At 38.9% G+C, this 17,113-nt stretch overlaps 1 pseudogene; it reads right to left on the bottom strand.

Annotated features, from left to right (window-relative positions):
* Positions 1-2,395: 2,395 nt before the first annotated feature.
* Positions 2,396-15,736, bottom strand: LOC138837258 (Golgi to ER traffic protein 4 homolog pseudogene; annotated as a pseudogene).
* Between the last annotated feature and the right edge of the window lie 1,377 nt (positions 15,737-17,113).

The following is a 17,113-nucleotide window of genomic DNA, read 5'->3' as shown; positions in this document are numbered from 1 at the left end:
GGGAATGGAAGGCAGTATGGAGGTTCCTAAAAAGACTAAACATAGAACTCCCGTAAGATCCAACTATCCCACTTCTTGGCCATCACCCAAATGATTTCAAAATAGAGCACAATAAGCTACCAGCACAACTATGTTCATTGCAGCATTGTTTACCATAAATAAGATATGGAACCAACCCAGTTGCCTCACAATAGATGAATGGATCAAGAAAATGTGGTATATTTACACAATTTTATGCTTCTGTAAGAAAGAATGATATTGTCCCTTTCATAAGAAAATTGATAGACTTGGAAAAAATCATATTAAGTGAAGTAAGCCAGGCCCAAAGAAACATAGGCTCTATGATTTCCCTTATTTGCAATTAGTATTATCCTGTTAGTCCTGACAGAGGATTATAATAGCTGAAGTACTATAAACATATGTGTGATCATACAAAATGATGCTAATTGAAATGAACACGAAGATATTGAAACAGCAGGTCTTATTTTGTTTAGTTGTCAACCTTGATATAGCCAATGTACAGTAACTAGTTCTTTCTTTTTACTTTATTTCATTTTTCTTTTCAAATTAGTTTTATCCCTGGCAATTCTTGTCTTTGATTCTGGTACCCTCCATCCTATATATGCATGTATTTGAGGAAAGGGAAGGGAAATAACAAAATGCTGAAAGATGACCCAGTGCAACAATAATAGGTTACATTAAAGCGGGAATGATCTTTACAACAACCTGGGGGACATGGGGGGAGGAAGGAGTGGAGGGAAGGGATAGACAGAGAAAAACAATAGAGTGGGAAACAATTTTCAATGAGAAATGTAACTTATTCGTGTAAATATAACCCCTCTGTACAGCATCTTTACAATAAAATATTTTTAGTGTAAAAATGAATTTTTCCCATCAAATGTCAAGCTGATACCATTGGAACTTCTGAGTTCATGTGAAAGAGTGTTTTAGGAGTTTCAAGAAGCTAGTACTAAGTACAAATAACCACAATTTAGTGATAATAAGAAAAGCTCTTTTTATTGTACTATATGAACAAAAGAAAATTTCTTTTTGTTTCTGTTCACTTAGAACTCTCTTTGCCATCTGCATTGTTCCAAAGTCAAACTAACCACTTATCCTTATCTTTCTTTGGTATCTAGCTTTGGCATGTAATCTGAGATATAAGCAGTATTCTTTTTTCAATTTGGAGGCCTAGCAGGGAGGTGCTCCTTCCTGGTCAAGAGGTTAGACTGGAGGACCCAGCACACTTGCTGTGGTTTCTTCTGCACAGCTCACTGAGGAACTTACTCAAATATGTTTTCAAATTCTACCAATAACTCTTATTAGTATGAAGCACTTAATTAGAAGTCACTTTCTCAAACTCCTATTTGAGTAATAAATAGAATAGGAAAAATGTTGTTTGCTATTTTTTATCACTACATATCTTAATGTCTAAGTATAAAAGCCAGACTTACTCTAAGGGCCTAGAATAAGCAAAATGGCTTCTAGAGCTCAGATTATTTCTTTCCACAGAAGATGACAGCAGCAGAAACTGGCAGAAGGAAGAGAAAGTTTAATGTCTCCTTAATTCTTAAGTTTCAATGCTCATTGAGGAATCCTCAGGACTGAGGACAGTTTAAGGACGTAACAGATCCTGTGTTGTTTTCTATCATAGGAAGCAGACACCAGTCTCCCATCACTCTTTAGGTGACACACATGAGTGGTGTTCTTGGTGGGTCCTGAGAGGGTCCAGGACGGCTCTGTCATGATCACTGGAAACTCGGAATTGCTCTCTAAGAGAACGACATAGAGGAATGTGGTAACAAGACCTGAGATAGGGTTTTGTCAGATCTAGGTGATTTGTAACAGGCACTAATGCCTTCTGACTAAGAATGTGAATATATCATCAGGGTCCGGCACACAAATTTATCATGACGCGTTACCTTGCACCATTTCATAATGAAAGCCAAGAAAAGATAATTAATGCCCTCTGGACATGTTTTCATCAATATTTATTAGATAAAAAGTTATAAAATCAAGTTCATGTTGAGGAAAAATCCCAGATGAAAACCAAATTTCAGGGGCATTTACAAAAACTGTTGTTCCGTATATATCATATGTGACAAATTATTAAAACTTAAAGAAGCTGTGTAAGTTAAATTGATTCTTTTGTAATACTGCTGCAACTTTATTTTACATTTCAACTACTTAATAAAAATAAGGTAGGCCAAGCATCACCAGTGGCTCACATCTAGCTTCAACTGTGGCTATTAAGAAGGATGAGAGGAGTTCCGGGAAGATGGCGGAGGAGAAGCTGGAATCTGAACAAGCTCTCGCATAGAAAGGAGTTTTAGAGTTCCAGTGAACAGTCCTAAGCCAGAGAATCACACCAAGTGTGTCATCACAGGACAGAGAGTTAGACAAGAGAGGGGAAGCCAAGGAAACGCAGCAGCTGCCGCTCCGGCGGCAGGGCCGCGGCAGCAGCGACCACCGCCGCGGAGACATACCTGAGACACAGAGAGTCGGGAACGAAGGAGCCAGACGCAGCGGACGAGCGGATTCTACCCAACACCAACAAGAACTGACAAGGAGCGAACATCTTCATCCTGCTGTTTGCAGACCAGAGACGACCCAGGATCCAAGACTCGGCGTGAGTACAAGCCTGACATCCTCACTCCTCAGGGAGCAGAGGAGGGAAGGCCACCCCTCCCCCCCCAGCACCGGTGATCTCCATCTTGGATACCGACAAAGCTCGGAGGAGCTGCTAGCTCCAGCTCAGGCCTTGGAATAAAATGAGTCATTTAGCAGGTCACAAGAACTTAACGGCAAAGTGACCTGCCAGACTCAGCTCCATCCAGGGAAAAGCCACCCAGCTCAGGCGCCAGCCATCGGAGTGCCTTACTTCACTGGGTAACCAGAGCCAGAGGCTGCCCCTCCCTCTAGCAGCCTCGACAATCAATTGAAAAACAGAAACCCTGAGAATGGCTCCAGGCTGGGCGCTGTGAGCTTTATCACAAAATAGCCCCAGGGAAAAGCTACTGTTTATTGAAAGGCCTCAACTCTACCCAGAACCTAGCCTCATCACCACATCCCCCTCTTTTGTGACTCTCAAAGCAGACCACCCTCCCAGAAAACTAACCTGGGAGGGGGATCTCAAAATCTTGGGTAAAGCAGAGCATTTTTCTGCCTCTTCCAACCAACCGACTTAAGAAACCAATCAAGCCACAGGACCTCAACCTGACCAGAGACTCCAACAAGAGACTGGTTGCAGACAAAAGGGAGATACAGGATTCTTCCCACTCCTCCCCCCCCCAAAAAAAAAAATCAAAAGACTTTTTTTTTTCTTTTTTTTTTTCTTCTTCTTTTCTTTTTTTTGCTTGTTTTTTGTTTTTTGTTACCTTATATATATATATATATATAAATTTTTTTCCCTTCTAAAACTTTTATTAATCTTTAATTTTTGCCTCTTCTGAAAAAATAATTGTTTTCCAGTAGCCTTTTTTTTTTCTCATCTTATAATTTTTATTTTAGGAATACGTGAATAAGAGTTTTCCTTTCTTTTCTTGTCTTCTTTCTCTTTTTCTTTCTTTTTAATTATCTTTTTGTTTTTTATCTAGCTCTACTGAACTTCTGATCTTTTCTTCTCCCGTTCCCATCCTCAAAGCTTTTCACATCTCCGCTATGTCCCTCCCCTTCTCTGAACATATTCACATTCCACTCTAAATAGACGGTCTTTTAACCTCTATAATAACATTAATTTTTACGTTTCTATTATTTTTCTGGTCTCTCTTTATTCCCCTTTCCGTCTCTTCTTTCTCTCTCTCTCTCTACTTGCATCCTACCCAACTCATTTCCTGCACTGTGATTAGGACATAGTTAACTCTCCCTGTGCCTCCCCACACCAATCTACTCCTATTTTTTACCCACATCTCTCCCTAATCCTAATAATTTCTGGTTTTCCAAATTCTTTTCTGCGGTTCGAAGTCCTTTAACATATAGTTGTTTGATGTTGAATAGATGTATCTGTTGAACTAGATTGTATCTGTAAACTATTGACTGTACAAATGCAAACTTTGGTTGATGGTTGCCTTAAGATAGTGTTCTAGCACAAAACTGGTGCAATCTTTATCTCAAATGGGCCGAGTAAGCCGAAAAAACACAAGAAAAATGGCAAATTCGGGTATCTCAATTCCCAACCTTGATAATCAGGGATTAGAACAGATAAAGAATAATCCAGAGGAGAGTTCCCAAATAGCTCTACAAACACTAATAGCAAACATGATAAATGAGAAGTTTGACAATGTACAAAGGACTCTGTATGAGCGTGATAGGGAGAGAGAGGAGGCATCCCAGAAGTTTATACAGGAATATCATAAGCGTGAGGAAGCTTCTCAAAAACTGATACAGGATTTGCGTGAACAACTTGAGAATACTCAAAGAGAAAGGGAGGAATGGCGTGAGCAGGCAGAGATCACTCAAAGAGAACTGCAGGAATCCCACAGAAGGGAGGAAACTAATCAAAGAGTAATTCACGAATTAAGAGACCAGGTAGAGAATACACAAAGATCACTAAAGACATTCATGGAATCCATTAACAAAGAGCTGAAGGAAGTCAGGGAGACCACAAAGGGAATGCTGAATGGAACCCAACAGAAGGAATGGGAGTCCAAAGAAACCATAACCAATCAACTAAGTGATTTCAGAACAAACACTGAACACCAAATTAAGGAAGTAAAGAAAATCATACAAGACCTAAAACAGAGCTTCAACAAAGAACTTGAAACCATCAAAGCTGACCAATTAGAAGGAAAAGAGATAAAAAACAAAGTAGAGAGTCTCGACAGCAGGTTAGACCATGCAGAAGATCGAATCTCAGGGATTGAAGACAGCCTTGATATTATAGAGAAAGAACATACAACCATCCAAGACAAGTCCAAGAAATATGATAGGTCTATCCAACACCTGGAAGACACCATCAGAAGGCCCAATCTAAGGATAATGGGTGTAGAGGAGCACCTAGAAACAGAAGTTAATGGTCTAGGAAATTTGTTTAACAGGATCCTAGCAGAGAACTTCCCAAACATACAAAAAGATAGGCCTATTCAGATACAAGAAGCTTTTAGAACCCCAAATAGACCAGACCAGAATAGGACATCCCACCGTCACATTATAATCCACACAGGATCAACCCAGACCAAGGAAAAGATCCTTAAAGCTGTCAAGGAGAAAAGGTTAATCACCTATAAAGGGAAACCAATTAGAATTACCTCAGATTTCTCAGCAGAGACAATCAAAGCAAGAAGAGCCTGGAATGACGTATGCCATGCCCTAAAAACAAACAACTATCAACCAAGAATACTGTACCCAGCTAAACTCTCCTTCCTAACTGAAGGCCAAATAACAACCTTCCATAGCAAAGAAAAATTGAAACAATACATCTCCACCAAACCAGCCTTGCAAAAGATTCTTAAAGATGTCCTACACATAGAAAACCAACAAGAACGCAACAAAGGCCAAGAAACTGCACCCAAACTGAGAATCCAAGAACCTTAGGAAGAACCCAGTTTTCACAGCCCCCAAGAAGGTGGATAACATGGCAGGAACCCTCAAATACCTCTCAGTCCTATCTCTTAACGTTAACGGACTGAACTCTCCAATTAAGCGACATAGACTGTCTAGTTGGATTAAAAAACAAGACCCCTCTATCTGCTGCCTGCAGGAGTCACATCTTGCCCGTAAAAACAAACATATTTTCAAAGTTAAAGGCTGGAACAAAATCTACCAAGCAAACGGCCCTCATAAACAGACGGGAGTTGCAATCCTAATATCAGATAAAATAGACTTCAAACTAAAATTCGTGAGAAGAGATAAAGAAGGTCACTACATACTAATTAAAGGATCTCTCCTTCAGGAGGATATTACAATTCTAAATATCTATTCGCCAAACAATGGAGCACCCAAATTTATCAAAGAAACACTACTTTCCCTCAAATCCCATATAGATCCAAAGACATTAATTGTTGGGGATTTTAACACACCACTCTCCCCACTAGATAGATCAACTCGGCAAAAACTCAACAGAGAAACCGCAGATCTAAACAGCTGCATAGATCAACTAGACTTAACAGACATTTACCGAACATTTCACCCAGCAGCAACAGAATACACGTTCTTCTCAGCAGCACATGGAACGTTTTCTAAAATAGACCACATTTTAGGCCACAAAGCAAACTTGTCTAAATTCAGAAACATTGAAGTTATACCTTGCATTCTCTCTGACCACAAGGGAATAAAATTAGATCTCAACACCAAAAGCCACCAAAGAAAGTCCGGTATCACATGGAGGCTGAACAACACACTGCTGAATCATGAGTGGGTCATGGAAGAGATTAGAAAGGAAATTCAAATGTTCATGCTATTCAACAAAAATGAACACACAAATTACCAGCTCCTCTGGGACACAGCAAAGGCAGTACTCAGAGGCAAGTTTATAGCTCTGAGCTCCTACATCAACAAATTGGAGAGATCGGAAACTAACAATTTAATGACACATCTAAACCTCCTTGAAAAAGAGCAGCAAGATAAACCCCAATCCAGTAGACGGAAAGAAATAATCAAAATTAAATCAGAATTAAATGAATTAGAATCCAAAAAAACTATAGAAAGAATCAACAAAACAAAGAGTTGGTTCTTTGAAAAACTTAACAAAATTGACAGACCCTTAGCAAACCTTATCAGAAAAAGGAGAGAACACACCCAAATTAATAAACTCAGAGATGGGAATGGAAACATCACCACGGAAACAACCAAGATTCAGAACATTATTAGGGGATACTTCTCAAAACTTTATGCTAATAAGTTTGAGAACTTGACAGAAATGGACCTTTTCCTAGCAAATATTGACATGCCAAAACTAAACCAAGATGAGTTAAACCAGCTTAACAGGCCCATATCAAGCATCGAAATAGAAACAGCAATAAGAGACCTCCCAGCTAAGAAAAGTCCAGGACCAGATGGTTTTACAGCGGAATTTTACAAGGCCTTCAAAGCAGAGCTCACACCAATACTCCTCCAACTCTTCAATGAAATTGAAAGAGAAAGCTCACTACCGAATACATTCTATGAAGCCATCATAACCCTCATCCCAAAACCAGGCAGGGACTCATCAAAGAAAGAGAACTATAGACCCATTTCTTTGATGAACATTGATGCAAAACTTCTCAACAAAATTTTGGCCAATCGACTTCAACAATTCATCCAAAAAATCATACACCATGATCAAACAGGATTCATTTCAGGGATGCAAAGCTGGTTCAATATACGCAAATCAATTAATATTATTCATCACATCAACAGGAGCAAGAATAAGAACCACATGGTTATCTCAATAGATGCAGAAAAAGCATTTGACAAGATCCAACACCCCTTTATGATGAAGGTTCTGGAAAAATTAGGAATCCATGGAACATTCCTCAATACAATAAAGGCTATATATGACAAACCTACAGCCAGCATTATACTCAATGGTGAAAAACTAAAGCCATTTCCTCTTAACTCAGGAACAAGACAAGGATGCCCACTCTCTCCACTTCTCTTCAATCTAGTATTAGAATGCCTAGCTACAGCAATAAGACAAGATGCAGACATAAAGGGGATCCAAATAGGGAAAGAAGAAATAAAACTCTCCCTCTTTGCAGATGACATGATCTTGTATTTAAAGAATCCCATAGACTCCACTCCCAAACTACTCAAGCTGATTCAAAACTTTGGCAAAGTAGCAGGTTATAAAATTAACCCCCAAAAATCAATGGCTTTTCTATATGCCAACAATGAGAAAAGTGTGGCTGAAATTAGGAAAGCAACTCCATTTGTAATAGCCCCACAAAAAATAAAATACCTAGGAATTAACTTAACCAAAGAAGTGAAGGACCTCTATGATGAAAACTTTAAAATCTTGAAAAAGGAAATCAACACAGAACTTAAAAAATGGCAAAACCTCCCATGCTCCTGGATTGGCAAGATTAACATCGTGAAAATGGCAATACTTCCCAAGGCTATCTACAAATTCAACGCGATACCTATCAAAATTCCACCCTCATTCTTCAAGGAAATAGAGGAGGCAATCCAAAAATTCATATGGAACAATAAAAGACCCCGAATAGCAAAAACGCTCCTCAACGGAAAGAACACTGCTGGAGGAATATCAATACCAAATTTCAAACTCTACTATAAAGCCATAGTAATCAAAACAGCTTGGTATTTGCATAAGAACAGACCTCAGGACCAATGGAATAGAATTGAAAACCCAGAAATGAACCTACAGACCTATAGCCATCTAATCTTCGATAAGGGAGCTAAAACAATAGAATGGAAGAAAGACAGCCTCTTCAGTAAATGGTGCTGGCAAAATTGGTTAACTACATGTAGAAAACTAAAGCTAGATCCTTATATATCACCCTGCACCAGAATCAACTCCAAATGGATCAAAGACCTTGAACTCAAAGCAGACACTCTGAAAACATTACAGGATGGAATAGGAGAAACCCTAGGTGTCCTTGGCTCAGGCCGAAATTTTCTGAATAGAGACCCGGAAGCACAACAAATCAAAGAAAGGTTGGACAAATGGGATTGCATAAGATTGCAGAGCTTCTGCAGGGCAAATGACATAGCTGGCAAGATCAATAGAAAGCCCACCGATTGGGAGAAGATCTTTACTAGCCATACAACGGACAAGGGTCTCATATCTAAAATATACTTGGAACTCAAAAAATTAAACCACCCAACAACAAATCCTCAAAGAATCAACTGCCCAATAAATAAGTGGGCGAAAGACTTAAAGAGAAGCTTCTCTGAAGAAGAAACAAGGATGGCCAATAGACACATGAAGAAATGTTCAACATCCCTAGCCATAAAAGAAATGCAAATCAAAACAACATTGAGATATCACCTCACTCCAGTTAGAACAGCAAAAATCAAGAACTCTAACAACAACAGATGCTGGAGGGGATGTGGACAGAAAGGAACCTTACTTCATTGTTGGTGGGAATGCAAACTTGTTCAACCACTTTGGAAAGCAGTATGGAGGTTCCTCAGAAGACTTCACATAGATCTCCCCTATGATCCAGCAATCCCACTTTTGGGCATTTACCCAAATGTTTACAAACAAGACCACACTAAAGCTACCAGCACAACTATGTTTATTGCAGCATTATTTACCATAGCTAAGATATGGAACCAACCCAGATGCCCCTCAGTAGATGAATGGATCAAGAAAATGTGGTATATATACACAATGGAATTCTATGCCTCCATCAGAAAGAATGACATTTCCCCATTTGTTAGGAAATGGAAAGGTTTGGAAAAAATTATATTAAGTGAAGTAAGCCAGGCCCAAAGAAGCATAGGTCCCATGGTTTCCCTTAATTGCAATATCTAGTATAGGTATGAGTCAAGCGGAAAAGGTCAGATAATGTGATGTTAGGAAAATGAACCCTTAAATATGTATTTTAATGTTTTCGTTTCTTTCATGCATGTGTTTCTAACGCATTTATAAGATTATTTCTTTGTTGCTTTGTATGTCCCTCCCCCACAGTGTAACCCCCGCTTTCACTATATTTGATGTCAGTATAACATGTGGAGGAGATGGGGACAAACAAGTCATTTAAGGACTCAGGTGGACCTGTTGCAACAATGAGAAGTACAAAATGTCATGTCAAAACCAGCTTTACAATGTCGGTGTGGGGGGTGGAGGGGGGTATAATTGGGTGGGGGGAGGGGGGAGGCGGGGAAGGGAAGTGAAGGGTAAACAAAGGAGGAGGCTGCAATGCTTGGTAAGAAATGTATGCATTATCCTGCCCATGTAATTGTAGCCCCCCTGTACAGTATGTTCTCAAATAAAATAAAATACAATTAAAAAAAAAAAAAAGAAGGATGAGAACTGTGGAAAGTGGATTGAAGCTACCGCAGGCAGGAAAATCTGTGAAACTTTTATCTCCAATTAACTGTTCAAATCCAGAAATGGATGTTTGGTTCAAGTTGTAGAGAGTTAGCTATAAGTAAAATAGCTAAAGGTCAGCTCCCTGAGTTCAAGCCCCACTATACACACACACACACACACACACACACACACACACACACACACACACACACACACACACACACACACACACACAACCTATCTCAAAAATAACGAGTGACCAAGGACCAGAAGAAAGATAATATTTTTTCTTTATTTTCTTTCATTTTTGTCATTTTTTCATTTATCTCTCTTTGGGAATGTAAAGGGGGCATAGCAATGGAGGGACAAAGGATGAACAAATGCAGCAGTGGCACTCAGTTGAGACTATGTTGAAAGTGCACTATGAAACTTGTTGGTGGGGAAGGAGGGGAAAACTGGAGGAGACGCAGGGAAAGGGTGACATTGTCCAAATAGAAATATCTTCATTGAAGTAGAGCTTTGGCTCAATATCAATGCCATTCTTCAGCAAAAGGGCTCAGGAACACTGCCCAGGCCATGGGTTCAAGCCTCATGACTATAACAAAAACAAAGACAAAAATAGGTAGTCATTACCAAACATATGTAACAAATCTTCTACATCACAGTAATAAGAAGAAGAAGGAGGAGGAGGAGGAGGAGGAGGAGGAGGAGGAGGAGGAGGAGGAGGAGGAGGAGGAGGAGGAGGAGGAGGAGGAGGAGGAGGAGGAGGAGGAGGAGGAAGAGGAGGAGGAAAAGGAAAAGAAGAAGAAGAAGAAGAAGAAGAAGAAGAAGAAGAAGAAGAAGAAGAAGAAGAAGAAGAAGAAGAAGAAGAAGAAGAAGAAGAAGAAGAAGAAGAAGAAGAAGAAGAAGAAAGAAGGAGAAGGAGGAGGAAGAGGAGGAGGAGGAGGAGGAGGAGGAGGAGGAGGAGGAGGAGGAGGAGGAGAAGAAGAAGAAGAAGAAGAAGAAGAAGAAGAAGAAGAAGAAGAAGAAGAAGAAGAAGAAGAAGAAGAAGAAGACGAAGAAGACGAAGAAGACGAAGAAGACGAAGAAGAAGAAGAAGAAGAAGAAGAAGAAGAAGAAGAAGAAGAAGAAGAAGAAGAAGAAGAAGAAGAAGAAGAAGAAGAAGAAGGAGAAGAAGAAGAAGAAGAAGAAGAAGAAGAAGAAGAAGAAGAAGAAGAAGAAGAAGAAGAAGAAGAAGAAGAAGAAGAAGAAGAAGAAGAAGAAGAAGAAGAAGAAGAAGAAAAGAAGAAGAAGAAGAAGATGTTAATAAAAACCAAACCAATGAGAGAAAATCTAAGAGAGCAAGGTAAGGGGTGACATTTCCAAAAAGAAATATACTCATACCTGACTTATATGACTATAATCTATGTGTAAATTACCTTTATCATAATATAAAATTTAAAAAAAAAACAGAAATATAGTGCTGGAGGCAAATCTGAAATGGAAGAAGATCAGATTAATATCCAATACCAATTTCAAACCCCATTATCAATTTCTCTTTCAAAAATGGCTCTTCTCATCACTTGTACTTTCCCTAGCTTATGAGATGGGGTGCAAATATTTAAAGGGTGAGGAATGAGTCATACATACAAGAGGAATTTAATAGTACCTGTAAAGAGCAGTACTTGCTAGAACACATGTTGCCTAGAACACATGTTGATACCATGTTTTCTGAAATATACAAACCTAGTTGAGCTTGCATACAAGCTCCACTCTATACAAGCTGTGGATTCAAAGTTAACTAAAGTCTCTGGACCTCAAATTCTTCATAGGTAACAATAGTTATATCACAGGATTATGAGACCTGGATGTCATCAAACATGGTGTGGGTTGTGTTTTAAGTGTGTGTGCAACACTCAAACACTGCTGGGGCGAGTAAAAACTGGCGTGATGTTTACCATATTACTTAACAGTAATACAACACCTACTACAAGCTCACACCTATAATCCTACTTATAAAAGAGGTTGAGGCCTCAGGATCTAGGTTCTTTGTCAGCCTGGACCGGAAACTGGATGAGACTCATCTCCAATGACCTCTAAAAAGGTTGGAGGTGGAGCTTTGGTTCAAATGGTAGAGTGCTAGACTTGAGCATAAATCTCAGGACATTGACCAGGCCCTGAGTTCAAGCCCTAGGGCCAACACACACACACACACACACACACACACACACACACACACACACACACACACAATTTTGTATATTCCTATCACGTCACTTAATACTTTTTCTCTTCCAAGCCCACCAGTTGTTGTTGTTGATGATGATGATGATGACAAGGACTTGCTGTGAAGCTCAGGGTGCTATTAAACTTACAATACCCTTGCGTACTGGGATTACAGGTATGTGTACCATACTTGACTTTACTCAGTAACTCTACTTATAACATTTTTCTGAAAGAAATTTATTCAAATTCATGAAGATACTATGGCTTAAAGTTGTTCACACTAATTTTCAAGTGTACAAAATGTAAATAATATAAGTGGATATAGTACTATGCTACCACATGGTAATTCCAGCCAAAACTCAGGAACCTGACACAAGAGAATAAGGATTTGAGGTAAGCCTTGTCTACAATGTAGGACTTCTTCTATAAAGGAAAAAAAGTATAAATATTAATCTACTAGGAAATATATAATATGTTAAATTTATATAATGGAACAAATAGATCATTGTTAATGAAAATAAAATGGCTTTTACTAGAAATGAGGAATCAAATGTGCTCACTGTGTAGGTGAGTTAGAAAGTTCTTACCAAAAGCTACATACTTTTCTTGTTTTCTATTCTTCCAAAATTGTTTGCTTTCCAGAATCATGCCTTATCTTTCCTTACTGGTTTCTTTAGCTTATTTCATACATGCCCACAGGGTCTTCAACTATCATTTATTTATGTGAAGAGCTTGCAAATATCTCTCTTCAGTCCAAACTCCTGGTATGCACCTCTGTTCCATATATTCAACTACCATAAATACTTGTGAAAGAGTAATCCTGTCTTTCTATTACTGTCTTTCTATTAATGTGTCAGTAAACTTTAGGAAAATAAAGGAATAACATCAATAAATATAACTGATTATTGTAATAGTAATGTTAAACATTACTACAATGCTGATTATTTTCTGAGCAATTTAATATAAAGCTCAAGGAAAGCAACGTTTTTGAGTGCTGATATTGGAGTTTAAACTCAAGACCTTACCTTCTCACTTATGCATTTTCCCTCAAGGGCGGTGTTTTACTCTTGAACCACAGATTCCCTTCCAAATTTATTTGGGGGATTATTTAGAGATAAGAAACTCATGGTCTTTCCTTCTTGGGCTGGATTTAAACCTGGATCTCAGTTCTCTGAGTAGATAGAATTACCAGTGTGTGCTAACAATGTCCAGTTTCAAGGAGAGGGCAAGTTTCTGATTTCAAGCTCCAGTAATAGCACAAAAACAAAAACAAAATTATGACATATAAATATACTGATAAACTAGGAACCCAAACAAACCAAATGTGGGTATCTAGATGGGCGAAAGACTTAATAGCATTATTATCACTATTACCTTTCCTAGCATTTTGAATAACCTGAAATTATGGATTAAAGTCATAGCTTAGTTGGTAAAGTACTAGCTAAAGAGCAACAACATCAAACACCAAGTACAAGTCTCAGTCTCAAACTTTAAATGAAATCTGAAATGATTTTTTCCTTAAATGAAAATTGACCATAGGAAACCCCTGATACCTAAATGTATGGTCAAAGAAGAAAATTGGAAAATGTTCAGGAAGACAGACTTTTAAATCTCAGTGATTACCATATGGACAGTAGATCAGACCATGTGTAACTTCATACTACATGCAGTGGGCTACGTTAAGGACTTAAAAATTGTACACATTTACACTCCTCAAAAAAAAAAAAACAAACACAACTTACCAGGACACTGGGGATTCACATATGTAATTCTAGCTCAGTGCTCTGTTACTTGAGCCACAAACTCCATTTTCAGCATTTTTGGTGTTTAGTTGGAGATAGGAGTCTCACAGGTTTTCCTCCCCTGGCTGGCTTTGAAACAAAATCCTCAGCTCTTTGCCCACTGAGTAGATAGGATTACAAGCTTGAACTGATACTCTTATTTTTCTATTCTATTCTTCTTTTGCTTTTCTATTTAAGAATCATTTCGTTAAGTGGCAAAAAAATCCTGCTTTTGAACACAGCAGAGAAAATCAATGAAAATAGAAGCTGTGTCTGAATAGATCAATAAATGGATATATATTTTAAAAGACGGATCAAAATACAAAATAACAAAACAGAGAAGAAACCAGTTGCCAATAACCAAAACAAATGAGTACTTTATCAGAAATCCTACCGTTATAAAATTTAAAAGTACAGTAATAAACAGCTTCAGATGATTTATTCAAAGATAAAACCTATCAAACCTACTTAAGGAAGAACGAAAAAAAATGGAATCTACACAAATTTTCTCAATTTACATTTAAATGCATTGCAATCTATAAAACTCTAGGTACTGATGAATTTATTATTGATTTTCCTAAAACTTTGAAGAGATCATTTTGATTCTACAAAAATATTTCCTTAGAAAGTGAGGAAATACTATTTGCCCTCTTAAAAGTTTCTCGTAAAAAATATCTGGCTGAATTTTGTCTGGAATTATACTCTATGTACTGAGCAGTTAAGGAGAATTGTTTCAGGACATTGAGTCTTCTAATCATTAAGTACTTGATCGTTCATTTACTTAGTCCTTATTTTTTTGTATAACATTTGAAAGGTTTTATAAAATCCATTAAAGATAAACTTCTGAATTGGAAAACCTTTTGGAGGGAATTTACTCAAAGCAGAATGATATATTTTAGGCATCTCAGTATTTAGAGCTGTGAGTATGAACTCCATGAACAGAATAACTTGTCTTTAAAGAAGTTTTTAATACATAGAGCATAACTAAGAAAAATTGTAGGTGATAGAGTAACTAAGGGAGGCCAGGACGTGGCCAACTGCCTCCATAGGAAGACAAAAGCTTGGGATGTACCCTGAGGGACAACTCTCCTGTCCTGTTCTGTCCTGTCGAGCTACTTGTCATGTATTGGGTACCTGCACAGGGAGGGCTGGAACTGCTCTCACAGCACCATGAACGTGGTTAGCTTGCTGCCATCCAAGGCCAGCAGCAGAAATCAGATGAAGTGGAGCAGGGATTGGATGGAGGGCGGCCCGTGCTTGATGGATGTTGCTTCTGTGCATACATGATGAAGACCACAGACCTGGTTTTGTTTTCCAATAGAGAAACTGCAGCACTGCCTGAGCCACAAGTATGTCCACTTGCCATGGAAGCTGTGGGCCGTGGAGTCCTCCACCAGCATGTTGGCACAGCCCTCACCGTCTGTGGAGTGTAGAAAGTAGTATCAAGATTCCCAGTAGTTCGGCTCTTTCCACAGGGTCAGGGCCCAAAATGGAAGGAGCTAAGGATGGCCCCATTTCCAGGAACCCCAACTGGAACACTTCAGGGCTCTGGAGAAGGGGTCCATCAACTGAACACCCTAGCCAGACATTCCATCCATTTCTGCCATCTACATCCATTTCAGGGACTCCAACACCAGCATGGACAGCTCTGCTGTGCTGTTTTGCTGGCCATGAGGGAAGAACAGCAGTATGCTCCTGAGCACATGAGCTCTTGGGCCTCAGAGGGCTTGCTCTGGGACATGTACCTGAAGAAGATGGTCCAGTACATTTGGTGTGCCCCATACTGGCCGCTTTTCTCCATGCAGCTTAACTTGCATGTGATTGTGGGCTTCATTGTGAGAGCCTTCCTGCTCCACCATCGCTGCTGCCAATGTGGCCCTAGTAGTATAATCTTTAGAAAGACTAGGACAAAGCCTGAGAATATTAATGCAAGAAATTGGGGTACATCAAAAAGAGGGTGGGGAAAGGGTAGACGAATGAAGGGAGGAAGGGGCAGAATGTAGTCAAGCTCATTGGGAGAAAATGAGGGAACAGAAGATGTTGTATGAAAGGAAATGTTCTCATCTGACTTATGCAAATGAAATCCCTCTACACAACCTCTTTAAAATAACTATAATCAGCTGGGCACAGGCCACTCAGGCCTGTAATCTTAGCTACACAGGAAGCTGAGATCTGAGGGTCTCAGTTCAAAGCCAGCCCGGGCAGGAAACTCCATGTCACCCTTATCTCCAATAAACCACTAAAAAACAGGAAGTGGCGCTCTGGCTCAAGTGGTAGAGTGCTCATCTTGAGTGCAACAGCTGAGGGATAATGCCCAATCCCAGAGTTCAAACCCCATGCCTGACAATAAATAAATAAATAAATGAATAAATAAATAAATAAATAAATAAATAAAACTAAATTTGCTAAAAAGGAATTCATTGCCTATACTGCAAAACTAAGAAATATAAGGGAATGGTGGGTCAGAGGGGGGTGTGATTATTGTAGGTGTGGCACAAATCAATATGCACTGTATTCATAAACTGCTTTTGTTATATGGCAACTCCTTTGTACAACTACTGAAAGATAATTGACAAATAAAAATAATAATTGAATAGATGTAAAATAAGATACAGGAGAAAGAAATGGTTGATAGATACTTCTGATATAGAACAGGGCTTCCTATTACATTGGGACCCTATAGAAGAACTCTACTGTTTTTGTAATATTTCAGAATAAGATGAGATTCATAAAGCATAGTTCATTATGATTTTTCAAAAATAATTTAAGTAGTTGTTAATAACCCAACAATACTAAATTCCTATATTATCTACATGAACAAATGTAATTTATTATCATGGTTTGAAAGAAAAATCTATGGAAACACTTTTATTTTTGGTAAGACATGAAGCTTGACCTCTGGGCCTGGGCACTACCCCTCAGCTCTTCAGCTCAAGGCAAGCACCTTACCACTTGAGCCACATAGCCATTTCTGGTTTTCTGGTGGTTATTTAGAAATAAGAGTCTCATGCACTTGCCTGCCCAGGCTGGCTTTGAAGCGCAATCTTCTGATCTCAGCACCTTGACTAGCTAGGATTACAGGTGAGGGCCACCGATGCCTGGCTAAAATTCTTAATTCCAATTAATAAGCAAAAACCCAGAACTTGAGGCTTTGCTTAAAAGGGGGAGTGCAGGTAGAAAGTGTAAAGCAAATACTAGCAGAGAGGCAAGC

This window comes from Dipodomys merriami, unplaced genomic scaffold (assembly GCF_024711535.1).
Source record: "Dipodomys merriami isolate MVZ:Mamm:240054 unplaced genomic scaffold, mDipMer1.0.p SCAF_2683, whole genome shotgun sequence".
Lineage (NCBI taxonomy): Eukaryota > Metazoa > Chordata > Mammalia > Rodentia > Heteromyidae > Dipodomys > Dipodomys merriami.
This window is presented reverse-complemented; position numbering and strand designations above follow the sequence as displayed.